Source organism: Centrocercus urophasianus, unplaced genomic scaffold (genome assembly GCF_019232065.1).
Source record: "Centrocercus urophasianus isolate 14NV4802_14NV808 unplaced genomic scaffold, USGS_Curo_1.0 seq_14, whole genome shotgun sequence".
Taxonomy (NCBI): Eukaryota; Metazoa; Chordata; class Aves; order Galliformes; family Phasianidae; genus Centrocercus; species Centrocercus urophasianus.
In genome coordinates this window covers 15,347,466-15,361,251 of record NW_024884586.1, presented here as the reverse complement: position 1 = coordinate 15,361,251, position 13,786 = coordinate 15,347,466, and the positions used below count along the sequence as shown (strand labels likewise).

The 13,786-nt window shown below is 44.2% G+C and overlaps 1 protein-coding gene across 4 annotated transcripts in view; it reads right to left on the bottom strand.

The window, feature by feature from the left end:
• The window catches only part of TSPAN18 (tetraspanin 18), a 104,334-nt gene that overhangs the window by 70,044 nt on the left and 20,504 nt on the right, over positions 1-13,786 (bottom strand). The gene's annotated exons all lie outside the window — the stretch shown is intronic.

Genomic DNA, 13,786 nt, shown 5'->3' with positions numbered 1-13,786 from the left:
TATTGCAAGCATCCACAGCTGAAATGTTCTTGAATTATGCTAGAAGCTTGAAACAGAGCAGAATGTAAACAGGATACACCAGCAGGTTGTGTGCTGAACCAGCAAACTGAGCACAAAGACAAACCAAAGAAGCTCCAAGATTGTGTCCTCTCTTGCAGCTACAGGACCAGGGTGTCTCGCACACATTCTCTCCACAAACTCTGTGATGAGCCAGAGCACAGTCAAACAGTAAGGGAGAGCACCAAAGCCAGCCCAGGCTGTTTGTTTGTTTCCACCCCCAAAGGAAAAACGTTAGTCTGGCAAGCAGGTAAAAGAAGGGTGGCTCACATTTGCTACTACTGATCTATAAAGAGACTTTGTATCTCAACAGCTTCCCAGTCAGGTATTCACCTACCACAAGGGTGCTGGTAAATACAGACCAGAAAATCATCTTAGGACACGGAGGGAGTTTAAATCAAAATATTAAGTAAAGCTGATCGCCACCAAAGCCCTGAATTCACCTATCAGTTGAGGAGAAAAGAAGAAAGAATGGTCTTCAAAGAAACTGTGTCTAAGTGTCAGCTACAGCATTTGATAGCACACTCAGCAAGGGACTAACACCGTTTTGCCCTTGCCTTGAATTCCCACAAATTACAGCAGTTCCTTGGCTTCCAACTCCACACTCTGCTAGCAGCTATTCCTGCTACCTGGATTGCACCCATGGGAGAAAGCAATTTTCACAGGAAGCACTCCAACCCAGAGCTGTGGTTATGAAACCATTTGGCCCTCCTCAATCTGCAATTTGTTTTGCTGAATTCTTCCTCAAGAGCTTGGGCTCATTAGAAAGAATTTCTAAGTAAAGCAACCTCAGGCAGTGAGGGAACTATCTCAACCGGCAAGAGCGAGCCTGCAGATACAGAATACCTCAGTATCACAGTGTTCCCCTGTCCTGCAGAATTAGTTCCCACTGATGCTCACTGTAGTGCAGGAGAAAAGCTCAGTGGTTTAGGGGAAAGAGCAGCTCCTGTCAGACACTCTCTTTTTAAGCCCCATTTCCCCACAGATTTCCTAAGTCACTTGGCTACACAGTCTCTCTGTGCTGCTTCTGCTTCTTCCCACCTGGAGATTAAGTTCCTACACTGCAAATTGCACTGAATGTTGGACTGAAAGGTGGGTTCAGGAGAAGGAGGAAAAAGTTGGATGCTGTCCTGATGGAGACTGATGGGAGAGTTCCCATATGCAAAATGTGTCTGTCTAGGAGTCACTGCCATCAGTTTCCCTTTGTCTGGTCAGTTTTTCCAGAATCCCAGAACTACAGGAAGTAAAAGCATAAGAAAGCACAACTGCTACAGAATGATCACAAGCCCCATGCCTCTAGACAGCGACACATTCCGGCACAAACACTCTCAGATGATGCTGTTGACCTTCAAACCCTTCTGTAGATCTCTTCCATTTGTAAGACACCTGTATGATGACTAGAAACGTTCCATGAAGAACAGGTTGCTTAGCTAAATGCTGATATCACCTGGCTTATTCAATTTAAAGGCACCTCCTTCTTCTTAGGTAGAGGGAAAGAGAGAAACAGCAGAGAACAGCCATCGAGAAAAATGTAGGGAAGGGGAATCCTCCAACTCTCCTTATGCATACATGATATAGAGCAACAACTCTCTCCTACCTGCTACATTCACCTCTCTCTTTGGGGATCTCATGAAAACCCCAGCGAAGCTAATGGCCAAGCAGAGTATGAGGAAACAGTAGGATAAAGACAAACAAGTGTAGTATTTGAAGGGTGAGTAGCTAGAGAGTGAAACGGACACACACCTCCCTCTGTCCTTGAAAAGTTCTTGTCCTCAGTCACAGGAACAGGATATTAGTTTTCCATCTCATACACTGTGGAGAAAATTCAAACCAGCAGAGGAATACATCCCCACACCACATTTGGTCTTTGCACCTTAGTTTGGCAAGAACATATACAGATATATTTTGGTGAAAGGGTATTGAAGATGGCATTGGTAGAGAAGACAAGAATTCCTTGTAAGCACCAACCCCTGAAACACAGGCTAAGACATTGCTACTTCTAGTAAAGTAGTCAAGAACTTCATATATTCATTTCTCATAGGACTAGAATGATTTCCTTTCATTCCACCGTTAGATTTACAGTGGGCTTTAATTCCCTTCAAGAAGCAAGCAGTACTCCATGAAAGATGGACGGAGAACTGAGCAGGCAAGACCACTGCTGGGACAACACTTACTTTAGCTCTAATTGTCTGGTGACATAGAAAAGCTTTAAAATAATAAAGGCTGTCAAAATATTTTCCACAACAAACTCCTACACGCAGCGCGCTCACCAGACCAGCGTGGTTCCCTACCCAGTTGGTGCACTGACTGCTACAGCAGATATCCTGTGTGCTGAGATTCTGCTTAGCTCAGCAGGAGGTGCCTGCTCACTGCCCTGCCTCTCAGAAGTGGGGCATTTGGGCAGAGCAGAGGTTCTCATCCAAGGGCTCACTGCTGAACCTAAAGGTATCCATTGCCCTAGGCAGAGGAAGGCAGGATAGCTCTGCAAGACGTAATACATCTGGGTAGGCTGGGGAGGACAAGGCTGAGGTAACTTCACTGCTTTGCTTCCCGCTGCCACGGTTGTGGAAGTAGCAGGGGTAAGGCAGATTTCCATTCTGCTAAGCATCAGTGGCAAGGCAAAGTACACCAAAGAGGTGCACCCAATTTGAGAACAGCAGATTCATTCCTAACAGGAAGCTTTTCTCATTCCTGGCTTGGGATATAAGCTCTGGAACAGAGATCCTGAGGCTCTGTTATTTCGGACCTTCATTCAATGTGTTAGTAAAGCTTAGTAAAGCTTTTATTAAAACCTTTTTTTTTTTTTTTTTTTTTTTAATTGGGGCTGTAAAAAGGGAAACAAACAAAAAAGCCCTCAAAAACCCACAACAGGGTGAGGCGCCCATGCTGTCTGCCGTAATAACATTCGCTAATTAAAACACAAAACAGCCAGGGCTGCTGGATTAATGGACATGGTTTCCTCTTTTCAAGTCTCGCCCGCTGACAGATCGCCTTCATTCCTTCCTTGCTCTTGAACCTCTCAGAAAAAAAAAAAAATCCAGTTTGCTTATCTTACAGTGTGGGGTTGCCATGGGAACCGCATCCCCCTGTGAGATGCTCTGTCATAACATTTCAGCACTGTACGGAAGGCTTAAAGACACAGCATCCCCTGCTCCAGGGGCTGCCGAGCAGCCCAGCTCTGCAGACGAGCAGCTGTCAAAGCCTGCCAAAGTTTCAACTTGTAAGCAAGAGAGAGAAATAAATAACAGCAAAAACATTCAGTTGCCCACTTCTTTGCAAAAATCTGCTCTTTGAACTCTTGATTAATACCAACAAATCTTTCTACTTGGTGCAAGACGTTTGGCTTTTTGGAAAACCTGCCTCCTGACTGCTTTCTGAAAGTGCTGGCACCAAAACATAACCCCATCATTCTGCCATAGGACAACACAAAGCACCTCTTTAGTCAAGGTTTTCTGTCCGATTAGCCTCTGAGCCCTCTTTCCTCCATGATTTTGTAAGAAAGGAAGAAGAAAAGTAGCAGGCACATTAATTGCCTTTAATGGAAACAGGCCTCCTATAGCCCACTCCTTAATTACAGGGATGGCTTCCAGGCTGTAATCACCAGGGGTCCAGATGGAAGTTTTCCAAGCTCTTTGAGGGACAGAATGTGTCAGTTATTAATTAAACATATGAAGCAATTAGCCTCAAAACTTTGTAGTAAATCACTACAGCTGTGTTACTTTCGCTTTTTCCTTTGGTGAGTGCAAGCAAATGCACAGTGCATTTCCCAGGGGGGTCACGAGGACCACAGCCAAAAAGCATTCCCAAACAAGACCTTTGTTGTTGGGTGGGAAAAACTATCTGCAGAAAGCTTTTTTTCAGAAGTCAGCTACTTCACAACCCCATCTCTCACAAGAGATGATGGATTCTGCATACGGCAGCTATTCACCACTCCATTTGGTGTGCAGCACAGCTGAATTTTCTCTGCCACCCCAAGCAGCAGCCTTGAGTACACCATAAGCAGCTCTGGTACATCAGGAGGAAGCAAACCACTCCTGTGATTCCCGTGGTTAACACTGTACATATCTCAGCATCAGCTACCAACTATAACTCAGTGTTTTCAAGCTTGCCAAGGCTTCCAGTCCTGCAGACTCCAGCACACATAGGCTCTTGCTGCTGGTTAGTCACACATTTCAAAACAAGATGCTGCATTGTGTTCTTTGTACATCTCTAAGTTCAAAAAACAGACCAAAACTACCATTGTAGTTAAAATCCATTTAGTGATTTATTCCAGTTCTTGTATACTTGGACAAAAGCATCCTCTTGGTCACACCAAGAAAACCCAACATCAGTGCATTCTTAGCCTTCGCTTTCCTACTCCTCTGGCTCAGAGCGCAGTCTGCCTCCTGACTGCATAAGCTGCACCTCAGGGAAGGTTCTCAGGGTACACTTCGTAGCACTTGTTCAGCTTCCCAAGAGAAAGACAGAGAGCGAGGTTGAAAGGATAGTTTGTGTTCTATGAGAATAGCAATGCATCTCATTTTCATATATTGTTAGGGTTTGCACCAAGGGGGCAACAGGAACTGAGTTACTTATTATCATCCCCATATAGATGGAGACAAGCATGGACTCCCAACAGGCTCTGTATTGAGGTGGGCTACAAGACGAGCACAGAAAGTCAGCCATCCTACAGTCCTCACTGTCACAGCAGAGGTAGTATTTCCACTTTCTCTACCCTATCCACCAAAATATTAGCATTAAAACTTAATAATGAAAGTAATTTAATCACGCTAGTACATTCAAACCTTGACAATCCTTTGACATTCATGAAAGCAGGGAAGTTGTTCAGTATACAGAAGGCTACCCAAGAGTAACCTGATAAAAAACAAGCATCAAAATAAACCCAAACATCAAAAGAATAATCTCTAATTAAATATGCTGGGGATTTTGTTAACCTATTACCAGACTCTTGATGATCTTCTGATTTCCCAGGGCTCAGGCAGGAATAACGATATTAAATATTCTGTGTGTACTTGAAAGTAAAGAAATAAGAGAGAACTGATACAAGCAGCTTCAAGTAACTCCTAAGACCCCCTGCCTTGTGCATACAAAAAGATGAACTTCAGTGTGGTCAGCTCAGAATATACTGTGACTGCCAAACAAGTCCCAGGAACACTGTGAGCAATGAGTGTTCTCTGGAGCTGACTGGCAAGAAGATACTGCATCATTCTGTGATGCACAGGCAGACTGCTTTTGTCCTTCAGAGCTTTAATTATTTTTTATTTTGTTCCAACACTTCTGGACCTCTCTGCCTAATTGCACCCACTTCATCCGTGAAGAGAGATTTACAAGGGAACACAATTTTGAGGGATTAACTTTGATGCTGTTACACGGCCCATCCAGAAGTGACAGCAAAAAATTTATATTAGCTGCTGCTCTTGCCAACGAATAACACAGAAGCTTATTACGGAGGCAATCAAGCTCCCAAATTAGTGCTGATTTTCACCCCATGCCACTTTAGTGCTGTTAATGATAGAAGTGGCAGCAAATACAAAGCGAAAAAACCATCAGGAAGCCAGCTAGCTGTCAGTCTTTATTACTGAATGGGGTGACCACAGCCCTTGTTCAGGTACCAATCTCATCAAATGCCATGAGAGCTGAAGATACACCACAGCAAAACTGCAGGAGTGATCTGTTGACCAGGGCCTTCACTGAAAGCTTCTTGGGGAGCTTCTGGGTCACAACGGTGAATTCACAGGGCTAGGAAAGGACTAGTCCTAAATATAACAGTCACCATCACACTTCCACTTGCATAAGCATATAGGTAGGAAGGCAGGGCTCTCTCTAGACTTTCTCTACCACATATTTTTTGGAATAGAATGGAAGTGGACAGCACTTTCACAATAAGGAAGCTGTGAACTATGGTTCTTAAAATATGGGCATTGCTGCGCATCAATACCAGCGTTATACTGATAGACCTGAACCACCAGAAGGAAAATAAATCTTGTGAAGAAGAACAAACTAGGTATCTTTATAACTTTCAGTAGAGAAAAGGAAGGTTCTCTGGGATCTGTCATCTGAGAAATTCCCAAAGGCATGACCCAGATGGAAATATACAAAATATTATACATTTGATTAGAAACAAGGCTAGAAGCAAGTCATCCATACCCTAAAATGGGATTGACACCATAAAGTAACCAGAAAGTTAACCCTGATCACATCTTTCCTTCAAGGAGATCCTGGACCTTCAGATCACCTGGACAGCTTCCTATTCACTGCTCTCTCTCATATACTGTTGATTTCTCATTGCAGTTAAAAAACTCTCTGCTTTCTCCTTATTTTTACATTTGTATGCAAGAGGCAACTCTCACAATGGACATCTCCATATGCCCTAAGTCATTTCTATTTAAGTTCTCTTCCAAAAGTAGGCTGATACCTTTCTTGGCTCGGCTGAGATCAGCTGGATTTCCTCCATCAGGCTACAAGCTGGCATGATCTTAATTTAAATGGTGTATATATGTAAACGTGTCCATACTTTGTACAGAGTTTCTGTGGATTAATCCAACTGAATAAAGACCACTGTCATAGATAATTGAAGCCCTGTAACATGAGGAAAGTCTTCTGACAACACGCCTAAGTTACAAGTAAAATATCTATGACTTACTGCTACGTGCCATTGTGCTTTGCACAAGGCTTACTTCTCGGCCTTGCCGATAAACCTCTCCACACAGTTTATCTTAATATTATCTTTTAACAAGACTGATCACCTCCATTTGCACTATGCGTGGCCATTGCTATGGCTGAGCAGAACTAGTTTATGGCCAATACTCAATTATTTTTAACAGCTCCAGCTGCTACTGAAAGAAGTGCTTTGCAGCCAGAGAATGCATGGGAGAGACCCACACTTACAACTTGGGTACAGGAATGCCACAGTCCTGTCATGTACTCCTGACGTGGTGAGATCAAGCTGACAACTCTGTGACATCCCTTCTGTTCACTTGCTAATAGAGTCTAGAAAAGCTTTTTATGGTAGCTGGCAGAAACAGTAATAGTAACTTGAGATAAGTTCGTGCTACACTTACTTCACTCATGTTTGGATTAATGGTACACTTTCATAAATTTACACAGTAGGCCCCCCTTACCAGAGAATGCTCAGTTTATAGGGTCCTGCTCTTGTTGGTAATGAACCCAAGCATTCAGCATCCCACCATCCCACGCAGAGCACCTAAAAAGCTCCTCAGCTCCTTGGTGCAGGATACTGCAAAGGGAGGTTAGACCAGGACAGGATTCAGACTTAAAGGGTAATTTTTTTTAAGGAGTGACTGTGATTCACCACTGTGCAAATAAGTAGGTACGTCCTAGGAAGAACATGCAGGGACTATTATAGGGATATTTAAGTTACAGCTTCAAAATAGCATCAAAGCCACAGTACCATGGGTGACAGCCCAGAGGGTAGCATTAAACAGGGTGGGTGCAGCCATGAGCCACATGAGACAAGGGAGCAAACCCATGAGGGTATCATGCGCTGGGGGCAACACAGATCTAACACTGGGGAAGGAGAGCTGGCAGGGACTGCAGCTGCCAGAGGAAGAATAGGCTGCTCCTAGCCTCCAAAAGCATGTTTTCTGTAAATCAGCCAGCAGCTCCTTAATGTACAGTTTCACCATCAGCACTGCAACCAGGGATGGCTCAGAATTGCTATACCAGCAGAAGCTGCAAAGTGAGTTACAGCACTGGCCTCAGTGTCATTACAGAAAAAACAGCTGGAGACAAGGTTCTGAAATATGAATTGCTCACAAAGAGTGAACTTAACTCAGATAACAGAGCACATTTAATATACGTATAGCCATAATGCCCCATAACACAGGGGCCTATTAAAGGACCAAAGACTGACAAAAATATACTTCAAATGGAAAAGAGAAACCAAACCTCAAAAAAAGCCACACAAAGCCACACAAGGTGGAGACAGGGCTGGTGGGGCAGCATTACATCCCTATATATGAGGCATAATCCATACCAAGGAGTTTGCTGGACCCCAAGCTCTACTGCTGGACACTCACATCTGCAGATAAGTGAATGCTGCAGCCTACCTACCTGCAGCTCTGTTTATTAGCCAGCCAGATGCAGCTGCATGATTTCACTTCCAAAAGCAGATTTGTAAACATCAGTTCTACCATCTCCTCCGTGAGGCACAGTCAAGAGTAAAAATAGCTTCCATATACCTTTACACTTCTCTTCCCCTCTCTGTGTATTTCTGTATCTCATTTTGTAAAGAGGAGAGCAATAACAGTCAAGTCATCCAGCAAATGTAAAGTGGTTATGGTTCCTTCTATAAGAGGCACTGCAACCATGAAGGTACAATTGCAATTAATGATTTTAGGTCGAATGGAAACAGCAAAACTACACTGTGAAAGTTTCAGAGAGTACTCACAGTACGCTTGACAAGCACACGTTAGGTTTGAGGCAGCTGCGGCCATACAGATTTATTTCAAGGTACCAAGATGACATCCACATGTACCTGAAAGCGTCCTTTTCATTCCCCCATTTTTAACCTAATTGAGTGGATTGAGTCTCAGTGGCTCTCACACATTAGGCATACAAGTTAGCAGCTACGAGCATTCTCTTCAGTGTTACACTCTTTCCCTTAAAGCTTGCTGCAGGTGTCACACAAAAGCTACAGAGCTTCGTTAAGCTATCCAGAGGTACAGGGTTGATTGGGACAAACATCATCTCTGCAACTGCAACATGGACACAATACACTTTTTGCTTTCTGCACTGGGCTGGTTTCGGAGCTGAGAGATGGCAGTCTCGACATGGGATCAGGAGTTGCTGCTGCTGCTAGCTTTGCTGGCTCTGGTGCAAAATTCCTGATCTCGCTGCATGCAGTTCTGCCTTGGCAATTCCCATGGCAGTCCGTGGTGCCTCTGTGTCTCAGCTTTCTCATCCATAAAGCAGGGGGAGCACATAGCACTTCTGTATCTTACCAAAGTGCTTCATTATGCATGGTTTGTACATGACTAAAAGGAGACCAAACAGTGGGCTTCCTTGGGTTGACACATCAAGAGACAAGCTCTAGTCCCAACTTGAAAGATACATGAAAAATTAATATCTTTGAGCCTCCTTCATCCCCACCAGCAAAATCCACCCACCACCATAATTTGCTTTGAAATAAGAAAAAAAATACTAATTGTTCAGAATTATTTGTTGTCCAAAACACCAACATCTAAGAGTATGCATTCTCTGCAGACATGAACTTGCTCTATCCCAGGGCTTGGGAAAGTACCAGCTTCCCTGGTGAGCAGCACTGTCTTTTGAAAGCCTCACCGCAGTGTGCCCTACATGAACTCGCCTGCCTTAGCTTAAAAATCTAAACCAGAACAAAATATATTACTGTGAAATAGGCAAGACATGTCTGAGCAAGTTATTTCCAGACAATTTTCTCCGTGAACATCTAACAAAACTAAGTTTATGTTCAATATACACTGAGCATTTTCTTTCTTTTGAGGGCAATCAGCATCTGAATTGCTCTGCTCCAGGAGGTACTGGCACAATCCACACTGATTAGACACAGGAGAGGGAGAAAACAGACAATTACTCCGATAACAATCTTATCTCAGGACAGAAATGAGATTAGCTGCCTAGTTGCTGTGATTCTTCCTCAGACTGAGTGTTAGAAGCACTGACTAATGCAACATGGGATAGAAGGAAAGTTTGCGTACAGAGCACGCTGGCAAGTAAAATAAGTTAAATTCCTCCCCTGCTGGTCCCTTTCAAGCAGGGAGCATCATCTACCAGGACAAAGTGGCCACGCATGGCACGAGTTTCTGACTAGACACCTTCCTGAAACTTCAGTCAGGCAATTCTTTCTTCTAGTTTTCTACCTCACAAGTAGAAAGGAGTGAGTAAGAATGGCTGGGATCCTTCTCTGCCTGCAGAATACAAATCCCTCTAGCCACATGTTCTCCTGTGTTATTGTTGCATATAATTCTCAAAACTCTCAGATGGCAGAACACACATTTGCTTTCCATGAACTCAGTGAACAACACTGCCGGGAGGTTCTCTGGAGATAGTTTTGATTTTATATCTCTAATTTTACGCCCTTTTTCTTTGTTACTCCCTTTACAACAGGGACATTAATCCCTCTCCCCCAGGTGTTTACAGCCTTCTCATCTCTGGAACCATCTCAAATAACAGAGAGGGCAACATCAAGGGGTACTAACAGAACACCCCTGAGATAAGGATCCCAGATAAGTCTGTACTTGAAGCAAGTCTCACAAAGAACAGATGATTAATATAGTAATAGGAGAGAAGCCAAATGGCTCAGGAGGTTGCTTACACCATACCCACACCAACGGGTTTACAATGGGGCCTCCCTGCAGGAAACACAATGGATCAGTCTTCCAGAGGTGCCAACATTACTGCTGCAATTCCAGATGCTGAGAGCTCAGCTCAGCAACTGGAGCATGAGGAGACGGATCTTCAGCAACTGGGCTACAATGTTTGGATCTTCAACAAAGCAATTTCATCAACTCTTTATGTTGGCCAATTACAAGCAGGAGAAAATGACCTCCAGAACACATTCACCAGAGATGTCATCCCCCCAGCCCCATGCCCCTATCCCCCTCCAAAAAAAGAAAAAAAAGGGAATTAAAAAAAAAACAACCCCAGACCAGGCAAATCAAGCTGACAAATCTGAAAAAGAAAGGTTGCTAGCAAAAAGGCAGAGTGGTAAATTTCCTCTCTGAAATATATGACAGCACTCTGCTTCAGTGTATGCAGTTTTCTTCATACATCTATTTAGGCTAAGATGAATATCCTTATTGAAAACAAATACAGAAGCAAGCAGACACAAGACACAACTTCTACACTTCTGCCCTGCTGATCTGAATCCATGGCATTTATTTAGCTATAATCCTTCACATAGGAAGTTTATTTACACAGACAGGGATTTCTGGAATTTTGCAGGATTAGTCAATCTACAGCATTCTCAGCGCATGAGTTTTAGCATCAAAATTACCCTGCCCAGATATTCAATGCCTAGAATAAATATTTGGGCTGATGAAGCCAGGGTGCTCTGCTTATTTACTCAGGAGCTTAAATATTGCTCTTCTTCATTTAAGAAGCCTAGTTGAAAAGAAAAAACGCACAAAATGAACTACACTCACCCAATCTGCAGTGAGACAACTGCCACTGTCAGCCTGGGTACCCATGCAACAAATCTCACGTCTCACACCTTGGCCTCAGTATGGCAAATGCAGAGGAAACAGCAGCTTCAGCACAAACTGAGTTTTAGCTGCACAGGGCAAATGGGATAAACAACAACCCCCCTCCCAGATCTATTCAAAAGGAAGAGTGAAATAATTGGTGTGAAAGCCATTTGCAGTTGAGTTACGCTTTTGAGATGTAAAGAAGCAGTTATGAATGACTGCTTGAAACCAGATTGTGTCCATAGGTTCTACTGCAGAGATTTCCAAATGCTCTCGACAGTGCTACACATCAGCTTTCTACCACAATCAGCAAGAAATCTGCACCCATTACCAGTGGAGCTGTGTTAAACTAGTTCCAAAGTTCTGACCCCTGTTCCAAACTGCTCTGTCCTCTATCTGCAGCATGTCAGGTGCCCAATCCAAAGCCCCTTCACTGCCATCAACGTTTGGATAACACAAGGAAGGAACAATAGTTTGACGTTCAAGTCAGGAAGCAAAACTGTTTGATTTCACTGTTTGATACACATAGATTAAAATTAAAAGGAAAAAGGATAAGCAGTTCAATAAAAAGAAAAAAGAGTGTGTGTCAGCAGCAACAAAAGTAGCCAAAGCTAAGAGTTCGAGGATGGGCAGGCAGGCATTACAAGTTTACATTTCAGTCAATTTCTTCAATTTCAATTTCAGAATCAATTTTATTTCAAGGCACAGACATTAAAAGGTTTTCTATTAAGGTATCAGGAAAATAAAGCCCGCATCACAACTGAATTCCTCTGCATAACACCATTCCCTACTGCCAGCTTCCTCTGCTGTGTCGTGCCAACCATGCTCACTGAGGTCTGGTCTTGTTTACTGCGCTCTCAAGGTAATTTAGGCAGAAACTTTGGACACCTGGAAGAGGAAGAAGTGTCCTTCCTCCAATCTATGGTTGCTCCACATAGATATAACATTCCTAAGAAGCTCTCAGCCGGCTGCCTTTGAAGCCTGGAGAAAAAGAGGGAAAAAAGGCTCGACCTTGAAAGCTACATTTTTTCCCTTGAAAGAAGTCATCTCCAGGGGCTCTCGAGAAAAATAAAAAGCAAATTCTCCGGATCTTTGTCTCATGCCAGTTTTGAGAGGCTTTTGTTTCTTTGCTCCTGTTGTGGTGGTTTGATTACAGAACTTTCACAGACATCGCGCACCGCAAGCAGCTCCCGGGCCCCCTCACTGTCTGCCCCATTCCCAGGCCTGCCCTGCAGCACACAGCCAAGCGTGACACGACAGATTTTATGGCAGGCAGCTTGCAAAGAGGAGTTTGTTGAACGTAAAGCAGTGACCCAAAGTGAATTCCCACCCACACACGCGGTCACAGCCAGCTCCCTGTATGACAGATGTGCTCTTGGCAGAGCTCAGCGCAGCCTTGCGCACCCACAGCTGATGTGGAGCCACACAGTGGCCTCTCACACCCCATGGCTGGAGGTCCCACTATTTCAGAGGACAGCTTATACTTACCCCAAAATTTCCAGTGGTGACCACATTAACTTTAGCATGACAAAAAGGGGCTGCTGCTCCCGTTCTACCTCCCCGTGCGTGCTGCCATGTCCTCAGCATTCCTCTCCTCCTCTCCCAAGCTCAGCTCCTCCTCTGTCAGTCTGCCCTATTAACCTTCTCTACTTCCCACCCACCCAAATTTGCACATTATTAAGCATCCAAAGCCTTTTGTTCAGGGTCCTCAAACAAAAGCGCAGCTACAGCGTTTCCTGGCAAGAGGTGCCTTCCATCCAGCAGTCACTTAGGGCAGCTTTAATAGACTCATTTCTCCCAAACACAAAAAACGGGGCATGCGAGATAGGCGAATTCAAGGACGTGTCCTTTCCTGAATTCCACAGAACAAGATAAGCCTGTGAGCCTTGCACTTATTTTATCTATACTAAGAGGCTTCCTCCATTCTTCCAGCCGGTAGAAAATAATTATTTACCACCGAGGCACAGAATAGGTTAAAGTTTCCTCTGTCTTGTCTCAACTCCCTTCACAGATTAGGGGAAAACAATGAAGTCTCCGCACTTTGTGATATTGCTAATGCCTCCTGTGGGGATAGCAGCGCCTGCTGTGAAGAGGATTATGATTACAGTTTAAGAGGAGCGTGCACAGCACTGCCGCAAGAGGCACAGCCTTATCAGAAAAGAAACCAAGCTGCCCCCAAACTATGCATGCGGGACTCCCACCCACCTTCAGCTCTGGTTGCTGGCTCTGTCTCAGATCACACACCCGCTTATCAGGGGAGATAGAGAGGCAGCTGAGCTTGCAGGGAGCACGGAAAAGACTAGGGGGATAAATGAGTAACACTGTGCAAACAGCTTGCACACATTCACCATCAGAACATGCAGCAGTGTTTACAGATCACCCAACCACATTCATTGGGATCACAACACAGACACGCCAGAGCACAGCGCATGTTGCATGTTCCTGGCCACAGTTAGGAAATCCTGAAGGAAAAACTGCTGATGGAGCTATGCTAGCTGTGGTGACATTGGCTGGGTTAGCACAGGCAAGACTGCAAATACAGA